Below are 16,112 nucleotides of genomic sequence, written 5' to 3'. Positions count from 1 at the left end.
ATCCTCCAGAGCGATCGTTCTGGTACTTCGGATGGGCATTACCACGACCATGCTGCCCTCTGCTGGCTTGGAACGGTTTAGACTCTCTGTTGACGGGTCCGTAACTGTGGTTCTGTTGGGCGCCCTCTAGGGTCAGCTCTGGACGATGCTCAGAGACAGGGCAAATGGTCGGGTGTTTTACAGTCTTTTCAGAAATAGTCTTTTGTTTGGTGTAAGCCTTGTGGGCTAAGTCTCTTAACTGTTGGGTGGACATGCTGCGTGGACAAACCAGAACTCCCAGATGGTGATTAATTGTGGGGTGAAGGTTTCTTAGGAACAGGGTTCTGAAGCTGAGGTCTTCCTCCATGCCTGGTTCGTTTCGTGCGCCGAAGTAGGCACGTCGCAGTCGGTTATAAAAGTTCTGTGGGGTTTCAAGCCGACCTTGCCTGAGGTCCACAGCAGCGATGAGCCCCTGGTCTGATTGTGGATCAGAGTATTCACGAATTAAAGCTCGTCGTAGCTGCCAGTAGTCCGCTTTGACAGTCTCTGGTTGACGGTCTAGAAAGCTACGTACGTCCTGGTTAGACGTGATTCTGAGTAGGTACAATTTGTCCCAAGTGGTCGTGTTAGCGACAGTCTGCAGGTGAAAATCTATGTCTTGCAAGAAGGCGTGAACGTCGTGTCCTCCTGCAGGGTCTGGGCTGAACGTAGGGATATTTCTGCCCAGCTTGTCAAAGTCTTTATGAGCTACGTGGCTGTTGACCCTGACTTCCTGGAAGGGCTTCCCTTCCTCCGCTGCTGACGGGGATTCGTGGAGGCTAACGGGTGACAGTCTGAACAGTGGGCTGTCACCCCCCTTTCTAGCTCTTGGTTCTTGGCTAAAAGGTGCGGACCAGCTGGTCGGGGGAAACTCTGTGTGGTGCGTTACCCCTTCCCGGTCACTTTGCAGTTTATAGGAATGTTTCAGTTCTCTGTGAACAAGGTCAAGTTCATCTTTGAGCTCAAGTCTTTGCTGGACAAGCTCATTGATCTTGGCTCGGGCAGCCTGCAAGTGTTTTTAGGCTTTGGCTTTAGCATCTCTGTCTTTAAGTGCAGTGCTGGCTCTCTCTAGGAGAGCGTCGCCTCGCTGGAGCTGTTCGTTGAGTTCTTCCCTGGTGTCTTTCTCCGACTGCTCTCTGCGGTCTGTGTCCAGACGAAGATTTTGCAGGGTCTTTCAAAGTCTTTCTACTTCTTTCTCTCGTTCTGTGTCCGTTTCACCCTCTTTCTCGGTCTCTAGAAGTAGCTGATCTAGATGACGCTGGGTGAGGGCCTGGTTTCTCCGGGCCTCGTCGGCTTGGAGCTTTAGCGCTGCCGCTTCTTGTTCCAGGTCGGTGTGGCTCTTTTCTCTTAGTTGCGCCTGGGCAACAAGGTTGTGGGTGAGGCTCCCGAGGATCTTGGCCAGTTCTTTGTGAGGGTAACTCTGCGTCGGGTCATGTGCCGTCAGCTTGTCTAGCTCTGTGTCCAGTTCCTCCTGGCTCAGCTGTTGCAGATCACTGGCGTCCTTAGACAGAACAGTGCTCGTCATTGCTTCCAGCCATATCGCTAGGCAATCCCAAGGGACAGCGGGACTGGATGAACGGGACATACTGGTTCACTGTGGGCGAGAGAAACACAGCACACACACAAAGAGGCCAATGCAAGTTCGTTCTAAGGTTAACGAGCTCTCGTACGGACTATGCCGTCGATAAGAATTTTGGCTAACTGATGTACACAGTTAGACAATTAGGCGGGCCAATTTTTGGGTCGGCCTTAAATAGAGACTTTGACAGCCGGTAGCCCTGTGGGTCACCTGGTGACGCCGGCTGCTCGGTTGTCACTCTATTACTTAGCTTTCCTTGGGGACTCTTGGTGAACTGAAAGAAACAAAATTACGACAGTCCGGACAGTGAAGGTAGGAAAGAGCACAGTGAGAACAAACACAAAAATGAATTGGTCTGCAATAAAAGGGAAATAAGCTTTTAGAAATTAGTGTTAGAGAAACACTAAAGAGACTAAGCCTGCTACCCTTCGTAAGAGTGTCTGATAGGGCCTACAGCATGTGTGGCTATCGGGGTAGGAAACCTAGGAAGAGGGTGCGGCTTAGAGAGGAAAGGTGGGCCAAACGCTTAGGCTATACTCGGGGGAGTATCTAATATTCGGCTTATAATGTGGGTTTTATAACATTTAGTTTATCCGGGGCAAATTGAGGTCGCTCAGGTGGAAAACCAGCGGCGCAGTCGGCCTTCCGGGCGTTCCCAAACACCCAACTGCCGTGTCCTCGGTCCTTTGTTACTCTGTATCGCGTTACGCCCACTCAAACAGCTTATGACTTTAAACACAACCTGACAACGCCAATCCGTCAACTAACTCATGAAGTCATGACGTAGCTGTGACGGCATACCCGGAAGATACATAAGGGGCATAGTAACGCCAGTTATCGCTCTTCAGCATAGCGCTCTGTGTTTCAAACTGTCTGTCTATTTGGTGTTGTTTGTCACAAAAAAGAATATATATAAAGTATGGCGACTCCGGGCGGGCAATACTAGCGTTGTGTGCACCCGTGTCCCAGTTATATGTCGGGCACGGACACATATATGCTTTGTGTACAGTGCCTGGGCGTGCAGCACGCTAGGGCGGCTTTCGAGGAAGCCGCCCGCGGCGATTGTGATAAGTTGCCGCTCAGGGTGCTTCGCTCACGGCTGAATAAGTTGGATACTTTAATTATGTCACCCAAGCGTGTTTGACTTGTCTGGATATTCATCTAAGGTGGAGCCCTCCTGAAGTTGATGTCGTTCTCACCTCCTTGTGGCCTGCGGGACACATCAGTTTCAGGCAATTGCTAATCGCAGTGTCCGCCCTAGTGTTGCGGCCCTGTCGAGCTGCTCCCTTAGATGAGGCCCCTGCTGGCCAGCTCCCTCTCCCGGGTAGGAGCAATCGAGGTCGCCTCCCCAGTGGAGTTTTCGAGAATCAATGCTGTGCTCCCGCCGTCTAGTATGCTTCGGGCCACATCGTTTCCCCGTGCACACGCACTGCACCAGCCACCTCTAGCAAGACTTGCGGCGGTCCAGCAAACGCGTACGCACACCGAAAATCTTCCTCGATTTTGCCCTGCCGGTTAGCCGCTTCAGGGGGTCGGGGAGGAGGCTCGGTTGACACCTGAGGCTGGCCTCGAGAGGCTGGTTCCCTTAGCAGATTATCTCGGCGCATGGTTATACCTCCGAATATATCTGCATGGGCCCTGCGTACTGTAGAAAAGGGGACACAGACTGCAGTTTGGTTACCTTCCCCCTGAAGTTCAGTGGGGTGGTCTGGACGGCAGTGGTCCCTGGGCAGGTTCGGGTAATGGAACAGGAAGTTCACTCCCCGTTGGTAAGGAGGCCACAGAATGTGCTCCTCCGCCAGACAGGGAGTCCGGGTTCTACAGCCGGTACTTCATAGTTCCTAAGAAGGATGGCGAGTTGCGTCCAACTTTAGATCTGAGGTACTTGAATCGTTCTCTGAGGAGATTCAGATTCAAGATGCTTACAGTTCCTCCATTGTGATTCAGATCCAGTCTGAGGACTGGTCTGTCACGACGGGTCTAAAGAGGACGCATGCTTCCCTGTATCCATCCTTCTGTGTCACAGGAAGTTCCTGAGGTTCGCTTTTGGGGGCAAAGCGTACCAATATCGGGTTTTTCCATACGGCCTAGCCCTTCCCCGCAAAGTAAGTGGTAGCAGCAGTTCGGCATTGAGGTGTCGTCCTTGGCTGCTCTCAGTGCTTGGGGTTGAGACTCTACACGCAGTAGCGTGATGACGCCTTCTCAGAGAACTGTGTTCCTGGGAGTCGTATGGGATTCTCTACGTTGTGGGCACAATTGTCTCCCGCACGTATCGAGTCCATACGGGCGGTGGTCTCTAAAATGAAGCTAGGCCACAGCATCACTGTGAAGCAGTTTTAAGGACTGCTGGGGCACATTGCGGCTGTGTCCAACAGAATATCTCTTGGCCTGCTGCACGAGACCCTTACAGTGGTGGCAGGGAATCAGGGTGTTTTCCTCAAGGGGAAAACCGTTCTGTATGATCAGGGTAACGCGCAGATGCCTTCGTTCCCTAGTCATATGGAAGAAACCTTGGTTTCTGTCCCAGGGGCCAGTGTTGGGAGCATCATGTTGCCGGAAGACCGTTTCAACTGATGCCTCCCTCACTGGTTGGGGCACGGTCATGGACGGCCGCTTTTTGAGGGGCCGGTGGGAGGGCCGTCATTCCTCCTGGCACTTAAATTGCCTGGAGATGATGGCGGTCTACAAAGCTCTCAGGAGCTTTTTCCCGGACCTCCGCGGTCACCATGTCCTGGTACGAACAGACAACACAGCTGTCGTATCGTACCTCAATCGGCAGGGGGGTCTGAGGTTGCGCCCTCTGTGCAGACTGGCGCATCAGATCCTCCTGCGGTCCCAAGGGAAACTGTTGTCCATCAGGGCAATGTACGTACCGGTGATCCAAGATCATGGAGCAGACATCCTGTCGAGGCAGGGGCTGAGGCCCGGGGAGTGGTGGCTCCACCCAGAGGTGGTGGAGGCCATGTGCGAGAGGTTCGGCCCAGTGGAAGTGGATCTGTTTGCGTCTCAGAGACGTCCCACTGCCCACTGTGGTTTTTCTCTCACGCACCCAGCCCTGCTAAAGGGGTTGGATGCCATGGTTCAGACGTGGCCCAGGCTGCGTCTGTATGCATATCCCCCGATCACTCTGCTCCCGGGAGTCTTGGAGCGGGTCAGCCGAGAAGGGATCAGCCTACTCTCAGTAGCACCCTGCTGGCCGACCCGGATATGGTTCTCGGACATCATAGCACTGCTAGACGGTCTCCCGTGGCAGGTCCCTCTGAGGAGGGATCTGCTGTCTGAGGCACGGGGCACAATATTTCACCTCTGCCCAGAGTTTTGGGACCTCTGGTACCTAGAGGCTGGACTGTCAGCAGATGTTATCGAGACCTTGCTCAGCTCCAGGGCTCCTTCCACCAGGAGGTTGTACAGCCCGAAGTGGAACGTGTTTCCACTTAGTGTAGAGAGCGTGAGGTGGACCCAGTTAACTGCCCAGTGGCTTCAGTGCTGGAGTTCCTCCAAAATCGCTTCTCTGCAGGTCTTACCCCGTCCACACTCAGGGTGTATGTGGCTGCCTTTGGGCTTTCCACGCTCCTGTGAGTGATGGGCCTTTGGGTAGGCACCATCTGGTTGTACGGTTCCTCCGTGGGGCTCGAAGGATGAGGCCTGTGGCTCATTCCAGAGTTCCAACCTAGGAATCTGGCAGTGGTACTTGAAGGCTTGGCTGAGGTCCCCTTCGAGCCACTAGAGTCGGCTGAGGCGGAGAACCTGACCCTTAAGTTGGCCTTTCTCTTAGCTATCACTTCAGGAGAGTGGGGGACCTTCAGGCCTTGGCACTTACGCCGACTTGCCTGGAGTTTGCCCCTGGCGGAGTAAAGGCCATCTTACATCCTAGGGCGGGCTACGTGCCCAAGGTACCATCTTGTGTTCAGGTCTTTGGTTCTTCAGGCATTTCATCCTCTGCCTCAATTGACGGCGGAAGAAGGGAGACTTCACCTGCTCTGTCCGGTCAGAGCTCTTATAATATATTTAGTGAAGTCTGCACAGGAGATCTGTACAGCTGTCTATAGCTTGCACCTCCCTGCGACGCCTGGCGCTAGGGTGCTCCAGTCCTAGTTGTGCCCGGTCTCCGGCTTCACACTAGGGCAGGCGCTACCCTCGGTGTGGCCTAGTGGGTACTCGTTCCCCAAATTCGTCGTTCCAACGCAGTGCGAGTTCCCTCGAAAGGGAACTGTTCGGGTTAGGTATATAAACCTTGTTCCCTGAGATAGGGAACGAGCACTGCGTCTCGACGCCACACCTCGGCACGCCTGGAGCGCATGCTTCATCGCGATAACTGCCGTTACTATGCGCCGGCTCCCCTTATGTATCTTCCGGGTATGCCGTCACAGCTATGTCATGACGCAACACCAATCAGGATTGGGATAGTTTCATTCATACTTCAGACACGCTGTTGCTTAGGGAGTGTCCCCAAATTCATTGTTCGCGATGCTCACATTTACAAGCCAGCATCATTATAGTAGCCTAGTCTATTGGTTACCGTTTTACAGAATCTATATGATACTTCAATTCAATGTTTGAGTGGTAGGTAATAACCATATATCGTCAATATTATAATATCAAGCTACCATAGATGAATCTGCAAATTTGAAAAATCGTTTTGCATTATAGCTTGAGGCAAGACAAATAAACAAAAAATCGTTTTTTTTCAAAAACGAAATTTGAAAAATCGTTTTGCATTATAGCTTGAGGCAAGACAAATAAACAAATATCACAGACATGTTAGGTATCCTAAAATATGATTTTGTACGTCTTATGTATTTACTTGCAAGAATGTAGCCCCTCCTCCTTCAGCTCACGCCAACGAGCAAACGCTGGCCCAATGTTGATCCTCGTCCTGCCTTTAATCCGATCACTTTCTCGTTTCCTCTTTTTGCTTTCTTCCAAGAAAACCTTTGCTTTCTTATTTTTCTGTGCTGCTTCGCCATGACTATAACATTCGGCAAACAAATGATAGTTGGGCTCGCATGTCCGAATTTAAGGAAGTGGGGGTGGTGTTGGAAGTGACGTATATGAATATATATATATATATAAAAACGATACAGACCCCGTCAGGCTATGGCAGACGTGTCATTCAACCTATTGTAAGTTGGTGTATCATCACAAGAGTCTTGAAAATATATTATAAAGGTTGAAAAGTTAACTAGTACTGCTTTAAATGTGTAAAACTGTTCTGTACTTAAATGTAAAAAAAAAAAAAGATTAAATTAAAATGTATTGTGTTTAAACATGAATTAATTTAGTGATTCATCTGCGTACCACTAGAGGCAGCCTGAGTACCACTAGTGGTACTCGTACCACACTTTGAGAACCACTGCCGTAGGCGATTTATTCAATCTCCACCAAACTCGGTCAACATGAAACAAAGATACGGAAGATGCTAAAATGCAAACGGATATTGGACATCTCAAACGGTGTTGCCATGGCGAGGGATTAAATAAGGACAAAAAAGGCGAACAGAAATTATCTCATATCTTGTCAAATCATATTTTGATTTCAATTAAATTAAGATTGTATGTTCGGTAATTGAACTTGGATTAATTTAAAATGAATATACTATTTTTCAGATCAATATATTTATTTATTTAAAATATTTCTTTGAATAGTCTATTCTGTGTCTGTGTGTGCTGCCCTCCCCTCAATGAACAGAAGATGGCAGCATTGTGTTAGTTTTGAAACAGGATAAAAAACATTCCATCTGTCTTTCTCTCTACCACTCTCTCTTTGTGTGTGTGTGTGTGTGTGTGTGTGTGTGTGTGTACTTGTCTACCTATCTAACAGGGGACCTTGGTGTCGTAACACACTCACTAACAGGGGACCTCTGAGCCAAGAGGGGACATTTTTCAGGTCCCCTGTTGGTCATGCTTTAAATCATGTTAAAATCAAGTAAAAACACTAAAAAAACGCTCTGGTGATTTTTTTTACTTTTGACCAAGTGGGGACCTACAAGTGTGTGTGTTTAAATCATGTGAAAATTAAGTAAAAACACTCTGGTAATTTTTTTAAAACTTATGACCAAGTGGGGACCTAAGTGTGTGTGTGTGTTTAAGGTCATACTCAGCAGCTCCCCTGTAGGCTGGAGCAGGAACTGTAAGGGCTCTTAAACACACGTCGTTCACACACACTCCTCTATTGTTTGAATGGCCTGCTGTCCCAGAGAGACTCTGCTGTTTAACAGGCTGCTTACTAAAGGAACAAGCATTACATCTCTTTACTAGATACCCTGACTAGTTTCAAACTTTGCATTACATTACAATTAAATTCTACACAGAATCCAAGAAAAAAGGATTTAAAAATCTAAACAACCAGAATGTAATTAGAAGTTTTGTTTTTGTATTTTTTATTTTAACATATTTTAATGACAGTAGCCTATATTCATTGAATATTATTGTATTTATCAAAATAAACAGAAAATAGTACAAACTTTACTATTCTTTTAAACAAGTGTTAAGACATTATTAAAAAAAAAAAACATTTTAGCTCAAGTATTTGTATAAATAATGTGTGACTTTTGCCCCATGTAAAATGGGGTGTAAAAGGCCCACCTTACCACCTTATACATTTATGAGTTTTTTTAAACAAACCACTTTTGATTTATTTATGATTTACACAATGACTCGGTCCCCTGTTAGATAGTAAATCACGACACCAGTGTGTTTAATTTGTCATTTCTTCATCTCAAACACACTGTAGATATCCACTGTATATATTGAGATAACTCAATTTTATGGTGACTTGCATTAAAATGTTTATCCGTCTCAATTAAATTATGTGAACTGAATGACTTTTAACATTGACACTTTAGTTATTTAACCAAATGATGATTTTCAACTCAGCAATCAACACACAACTGAGTTTTGACCTCCAAAATCTTATTATAGTGTATTTTTATGGTAAGTATTGGTGTTTTATGTTTTAAATCAAGCAGAAATCACTCTTTAAGGAAACAATTGCAGGTCACACTTTATACAGTGAACATGATTTCCTTAAATTGACTTAAGTCCCCTGTTGGATGGTAAAACACGACGCCTGTTTGATTGCTTTGCCATTTCTTGCCATCACAAACACACTGTAGAGATTTTGAAGGTCAGAACTAAATTTTTTGGTGACTTACATGAAAATCTTCATCCGTCTCAATTAAATTATGTGAACTGAATGTCTTTTAACATTGACACTTTAGTCGAAGATTTTCAACTCAACAATCAACACACAACTGAGTTTTCACCTCCAAAATCATTATACAGTGTATATTAAATTTAAATAAAAAATATAAAATTTATTTACAAAACAGTTTGACTCAAGTTTGACTCTCTACTGCTTATTCATTATTGTTTATGTTACATGGTCCATGTTTACATTACAGTATAAAATTGTTCCTAAGTTTTCCCCTTTTATATAGATGGTAATGACTAAATATCCTCGCACACCGAAATTTTCACACGTTAAAAAAAAGATCAAGCACGTTTACACACAGCCTCTGAAACTTTCCTTCCTTCATCATAAAAAAAAATCTGATCAGGTTCAGTTTTCTGCATTTTTCGCATCCATAGCAAGCATTTAAAGAGGGGTTTCAAATTTCTGTGTTATTCATTTTTGTGTTAAAATTTTGAACATAAGTTGAACAGTTTAAAAAAGAAAGTGTGAACCTTCAAATTAGCCATTATAGTTCATAAAGTTTTGCTGGCATTTGTATCTAATTGAGAAAAGAATGAATGTAAATTGAAAGATGTTGTCATTGAACGCATTTTGTGGAAAAAAGCAAATAAATGATCCACAGTTTAGCCACATAGGCTGATGTGATCCCTGAGTGAAGAGTTTTGAAAAAGTGATGAGTATTCAGAAATGTGTCCTAGTAGATGTTTAAAAAAACCCTGTAATATCACTATTAGTAAGGGATCACTGTATAATATCAGTCTTTAGATCTATTGTTTTACAAAAATAATCTATTGTTTACAAAAGGAGAAAACGTGTGTACTTTAATGTAAACTTGGACCATGTGACATAAACTGAAGTTAACAGCAAAAAAATATACTATAATGCTGACTGTTGTTAGTGTTTTTTGTTGTATGAGTTAAAAGTGTATATGTTGGGTGAATCCTCATTGTGTTCTGGAAGAATGAGTTGATTTAAGACATCAATGAAGTGTTTTGGTAGTTTTAGCACATTTTGAACGTGAAATTAACTGCTTTGCTTTGAAAGGTGTCCTAGCGATTGTAGCTGAGAGATAGACGTCAAACAGACTCAAACAAAGACCCAGAATTCTGTGGTGTTACAGCACTGTGGCTGCTGTAAATGGCTGCTGTAAGGTTTCTTTATGAAATAACAGGCACAATGGCAAAGATATTTCTGCAAAAACTCCAAAGTAATGTTCGGTTGCAGTGAGAAAGTCACAAGAGACAACTAAAAAAACTCATGCGTGTATTTAGCCTAGTGTAGATCTGTTTGCTTACACATCCCCCAAACCCCATTTACATATGAATACAGGAAAGGCCAAAGCCATTGTCTCACAGGTGAGGAAGAGGCCTTACAGAGCTGTTAGACCCATGTCACAGACACAAACTTCTCATCCAAACTAGAGAAAACGCTGGGATTTACCTGGGAAAATTAAATCAATGTACACTTTTTCCAATCCCTACGACACATTTTTCAATACTTGGGTCACTTTTTTAAAACTCTTCACACACTTTTTCACACAAATTCACACAACTGAATTTCAGCTTGGCTACCAAAAAGGACCCAACAAACACACTTTTTCAATCATAAAACACAGACCTAAAACACATGATCATTACACAATGTTTTCTTTTGTAAAATTTTCTTTTCAAAAAAAGACTTACACTATAATTCACTGCAGTTTATGTTACATGGTCCTTGGTCCAGTATAGTATAACATTATTCCTAAATTTTTCCCTTTTGAATGGATGGCAATGCAATTTAAAAACTAACACCAGCTAAATATATTTGTTTTGATAGTATTTTAGATTCAACATATATGTCAATATGGTATAACTGTCGAAATGTAGCAAATTTCTATTTTTTTTTAACATAAGTTTAACAGTTTTGAAAAGAGAATGTAAAAATGTTCAAATTGGCCTGTATAGTACATAATGTTTTGGTGGTGTTTGTGTCAAAGTCAGAAAAGAATGAATGTAAATTGAAAGATGTCGTCATTGAACACATTTTGTGCCCAAAGCAATGATAAATGATCCAGAGTTTAGCCACATAGACTGATGTGATCACTGAGTGAAGACAAAAAGTGAACAGTGAAAAAGTGATGAGGATTGAGAAATGTGTCCCAGCAAATGTAAAAAAATAAATAAAAATAAAACTGTTGACATGTTTTAAATTGTTTTAAAAATTAAATTAAATATATTTTCATCTTATTAGAAGTGATATTTTCTTGGTGTTTAGCCCCACAGCTTTCTGCATATCGCTTTACGTTTTTTTTTTTTATTGCATTGGCCAATACTAAATTGATATGTTAAAAACTGTGAATCATTTTTCATTGCTTTCACACAAAATGCATTCAATGACCACATTTTCCAAAATCCACGAACACTTTTGTTATTCGTACCTAACTATCTGCAAAACTATATATTTTTAGCACATTCTTTGAATGCTAACACACTGCTTTCAGAACTGATCAAACACATTCAAGTCAGAACGATGATCAACTCATTTCTGCAGGAATTATACTGAAATATAAAATCTTAAAATCCAAAGGGACCCACTTTATATTAGGTGGCCTTAACTACTATGTACTAACATTTTAATTATCCATTTGATACAATGCACTTATTGTGTACATACATGTCTTTACATTGTACTTACATTTTTAAATATACCTGCATGTAATTACATCTGTAACTAATTTCTGTAGTTACATTTGTAATTACACTGTTGACACTTCCCTTACATCTAACCCTACCTTTAAACTTACCAATACAAGCACACCTGACCCTACCCGTATCCCACCTCAATATCAGCAAAAGTGTTTTGCAATACAATATGAACACAATAAGTACATTGTACCTATTTAAGTACATAGTAGTTAAGGCCCCCTAATATAAAGTGGGGCCATCTAAAGTCATAATTTATCATTGATTTGGCATAAAATACATTCAATGGCGACATCTTTCGATTTATAAGAATTATTTTCTCACTTCAACACAAACACCACCAAAACGTTATGAACTGTATAGGCCAATTTGAAACATTTTTGATTCTCTTTTCAAAACTCCCTAACTTATGTTCAAAACTTAACTAAAATTAATGAAAAAAAACAAAACAATTTGCTACATTTCGGCAGTATTACCATATTGAAATATTGGGTGATTCTTTTGAATCCTCAGAATCCTTTTTGGTAGTTTTAGTGCATTTTGAACACTAAAATAACTGCTGTGCCAAGCTGAAATTCAGTTGTGTGAATTTGTGTGAAAAAGTGTGTGAAGAGTTTTAAAAAAGTGACCCAAGTATTGAAAAATGTGTCGTAGGGATTGGAAAAAGTGTACATTGATTTAATTTTCCCAGGTAAATCCCAGCGTTTTCTCTAGTTTGGATGAGAAGTTTGTGTCTGTGACATGGGTCTAACAGCTCTGTAAGGCCTCTTCCTCACCTGTGAGACAATGGCTTTGGCCTTTCCTGTATTCATATGTAAATGGGGTTTGGGGGATGTGTAAGCAAACAGATCTACACTAGGCTAAATACACGCATGAGTTTTTTTAGTTGTCTCTTGTGACTTTCTCACTGCAACCGAACATTACTTTGGAGTTTTTGCAGAAATATCTTTGCCATTGTGCCTGTTATTTCATAAAGAAACCTTACAGCAGCCATTTACAGCAGCCACAGTGCTGTAACACCACAGAATTCTGGGTCTTTGTTTGAGTCTGTTTGACGTCTATCTCTCAGCTACAATCGCTAGGACACCTTTCAAAGCAAAGCAGTTAATTTCACGTTCAAAATGTGCTAAAACTACCAAAACACTTCATTGATGTCTTAAATCAACTCATTCTTCCAGAACACAATGAGGATTCACCCAACATATACACTTTTAACTCATACAACAGTCAGCATTATAGTATATTTTTTTGCTGTTAACTTCAGTTTATGTCACATGGTCCAAGTTTACATTAAGGTACACACGTTTTCTCCTTTTGTAAACAATAGATTATTTTTGTAAAACAATAGATCTAAAGACTGATATTATACAGTGATCCCTTACTAATAGTGATATTACAGGGTTTTTTAAACATCTGCTAGGACACATTTCTGAATACTCATCACTTTTTCAAAACTCTTCACTCAGGGATCACATCAGCCTATGTGGCTAAACTGTGGATCATTTATTTGCTTTGGCACAAAATGCGTTCAATGACGACATCTTTCAATTTACATTCATTCTTTTCTCAATTAGATACAAACGCCAGCAAGACTTTATGAACTATAATGGCTAATTTGAAGGTTCACACTTTCTTTTTTAAACTGTTCAACTTATGTTCAAAATTTTAACACAAAAATGAATAACACAGAAATTTGAAACCCCTCTTTAAATGCTTGCTATGGATGCGAAAAATGCAGAAAACTGAACCTGATCAGATTTTTTTTTATGATGAAGGAAGGAAAGTTTCAGAGGCTGTGTGTAAACGTGCTTGATCTTTTTTTTAACGTGTGAAAATTTCGGTGTGCGAGGATATTTAGTCATTACCATCTATATAAAAGGGGAAAACTTAGGAACAATTTTATACTGTAATGTAAACATGGACCATGTAACATAAACAATAATGAATAAGCAGTAGAGAGTCAAACTTGAGTCAAACTGTTTTGTAAATAAATTTTATATTTTTTATTTAAATTTAATATACACTGTATAATGATTTTGGAGGTCAAAACTCAGTTGTGTGTTGATTGTTGAGTTGAAAATCTTCGACTAAAGTGTCAATGTTAAAAGACATTCAGTTCACATAATTTAATTGAGACGGATGAAGATTTTCATGCAAGTCACCAAAAAATTTAGTTCTGACCTTCAAAATCTCTACAGTGTGTTTGTGATGGAGAGAAATGGCAAAGCAATCAAACAGGCGTCGTGTTTTACCATCCAACAGGGGACTTAAGTCAATTTAAGGAAATCATGTTCACTGTATAAAGTGTGACCTGCAATTGTTTCCTTAAAGAGTGATTTCTGCTTGATTTAAAACATAAAACACCAATACTTACCATAAAAATACACTATAATAAGATTTTGGAGGTCGAAACTCAGTTGTGTGTTGATTGCTGACTTGAAAATCATCAGTTGGTTAAACAACTAAAGTGTCAATGTTAAAAGTCATTCAGTTCACATAATTTAATTGAGACGGATAAACATTTTAATGCAAGTCACCATAAAATTGAGTTATCTCGATATATACAGTGAATATCTACAGTGTGTTTATGATGGCAAGAAATGACAAATTAAACACACTGGTGTCGTGATTTACTATCTAACAGGGGACAGAGTCATTGTGTTTAACATAATCATTATTCAAAGAGGATCTGCAATTAATACATTAAAGAAATATTTCTGCTTGATTTAACTCTTAAAACTCAGTTATTGCTATAAAAACTCTAAATATCTACAGTGTGTTTATGATGGCAAGAAATGACAACGCAAACACACTGGTGTCGTGATTTACTATCTAACAGGGGACCGAGTCATTGTGTTTAACATAATCATTATTCAAAGATGATCTGCAATTTATACATTATAGAAATATTTCTGCTTGATTAAACTCTTAAAACTCAGTTATTGCTATAAAAACTCTAAATATCTACAGTGTGTTTATGATGGCAAGAAATGACAAATTAAACACACTGGTGTCGTGATTTACTATCTAACAGGGGACCGAGTCATTGTGTTTAACATAATCATTATTCAAAGATGATCTGCAATTAATACATTAGAGAACTATTTCTGCTTGATTTAACTCTTAAAACTCAGTTATTGCTATAAAAACTCTAAATCTCTACAGTGTGTTTGAGATGGCAAGAAATGACAACGCAAACACACTGGTGTCGTGATTTACTATCTAACAGGGGACAGAGTCATTGTGTTTAACATAATCATTATTCAAAGATGATCTGCAATTAATACATTAGAGAACTATTTCTGCTTGATTTAACTCTTAAAACTCAGTTATTGCTATAAAAACTCTAAATCTCTACAGTGTGTTTGAGATGGCAAGAAATGACAACGCAAACACACTGGTGTCGTGATTTACTATCTAACAGGGGACAGAGTCATTGTGTTTAACATAATCATTATTCAAAGATGATCTGCAATTAATACATTAGAGAACTATTTCTGCTTGATTTAACTCTTAAAACTCAGTTATTGCTATAAAAACTCTAAATCTCTACAGTGTGTTTATGATGGGAAGAAATGACAACGCAAACACACTTGTGTCGTGATTTACTATCTAACAGGGGACAGAGTCATTGTGTTTAACATAATCATTATTCAAAGATGATCTGCAATTAATACATTAGAGAACTATTTCTGCTTGATTTAACTCTTAAAACTTAGTTATTGCTATAAAAACTCTAAATCTCCACAGTGTGTTTGAGATGGCAAGAAATGACAAATTAAACACACTGGTGTCGTGATTTACTATCTAACAGGGGACCGAGTCATTGTGTTTAACATAATCATTATTCAAAGATGATCTGCAATTAATACATTAGAGAACTATTTCTGCTTGATTTAACTCTTAAAACTCAGTTATTGCTATAAAAACTCTAAATCTCCACAGTGTGTTTGAGATGGCAAGAAATGACAAATTAAACACACTGGTGTCGTGATTTACTATCTAACAGGGGACAGAGTCATTGTGTTTAACATAATCATTATTCAAAGATGATCTGCAATTAATACATTAGAGAACTATTTCTGCTTGATTTAACTCTTAAAACTGTTATTGCTATAAAAACTCTAAATCTCTACAGTGTGTTTATGATGGCAAGAAATGACAACGCAAACACACTTGTGTCGTGATTTACTATCTAACAGGGGACCGAGTCATTGTGTTTAACATAATCATTTTTCAAAGATGATCTGCAATTAATACATTAGAGAACTATTTCTGCTTGATTTAACTCTTAAAACTCAGTTATTGCTATAAAAACTCTAAATCTCTACAGTGTGTTTATGATGGCAAGAAATGACAAATTAAACACACTGGTGTCGTGATTTACTATCTAACAGGGGACCGAGTCATTGTGTAAATCATAATCATTATTCAAAGAGGATCTGCAATTAATACATTAGAGAACTATTTCTGCTTGATTTAACTCTTAAAACTCAGTTATTGCTATAAAAACTCTAAATCTCTACAGTGTGTTTGAGATGGCAAGAAATGACAACGCTAACACACTGGTGTCGTGATTTACTATCTAACAGGGGACCGAGTCATTGTGTTTAACATAATCATTATTCAAAGATGAT

Source organism: Gobio gobio (assembly GCF_949357685.1).
Source record: "Gobio gobio genome assembly, chromosome: 7".
Lineage (NCBI taxonomy): Eukaryota > Metazoa > Chordata > Actinopteri > Cypriniformes > Gobionidae > Gobio > Gobio gobio.
Note: the sequence above shows the minus strand (reverse complement) of the source record.